Consider the following 216-nt stretch of genomic DNA (forward strand, 5'->3'; position numbering starts at 1 on the left):
ACCTGTGGTCCAGTCATGGGTGGAGTCCCACCAGGTCTCCGTTATCCCTATGACATCATAATTATTTGCATTGAGCAGGAGGATGAGCTCCTCCTGCTTATTCCCCAAGCTCCTGGCATTTGTGTAGAGGCAGGGAAGTGTCCCCTGGGGGGCTCCTTCCTTGCCCACAGATTTTACCAGGGCTGGGGCAGGGGTGGGCTCCCTTAAGTGCCTTGA

The 216-nt window shown here is 55.6% G+C and overlaps 1 protein-coding gene across 1 annotated transcript in view; it reads right to left on the reverse strand.

Moving 5' to 3' along the window:
- The window catches only part of MALRD1 (MAM and LDL receptor class A domain containing 1), a 455974-nt gene that overhangs the window by 305247 nt on the left and 150511 nt on the right, over positions 1–216 (reverse strand). The window lies entirely within an intron of this gene.

Source organism: Alligator sinensis, unplaced genomic scaffold, assembly GCF_000455745.1.
Source record: "Alligator sinensis unplaced genomic scaffold, ASM45574v1 scaffold234_1, whole genome shotgun sequence".
In the NCBI taxonomy this organism is placed as follows: Eukaryota; Metazoa; Chordata; order Crocodylia; family Alligatoridae; genus Alligator; species Alligator sinensis.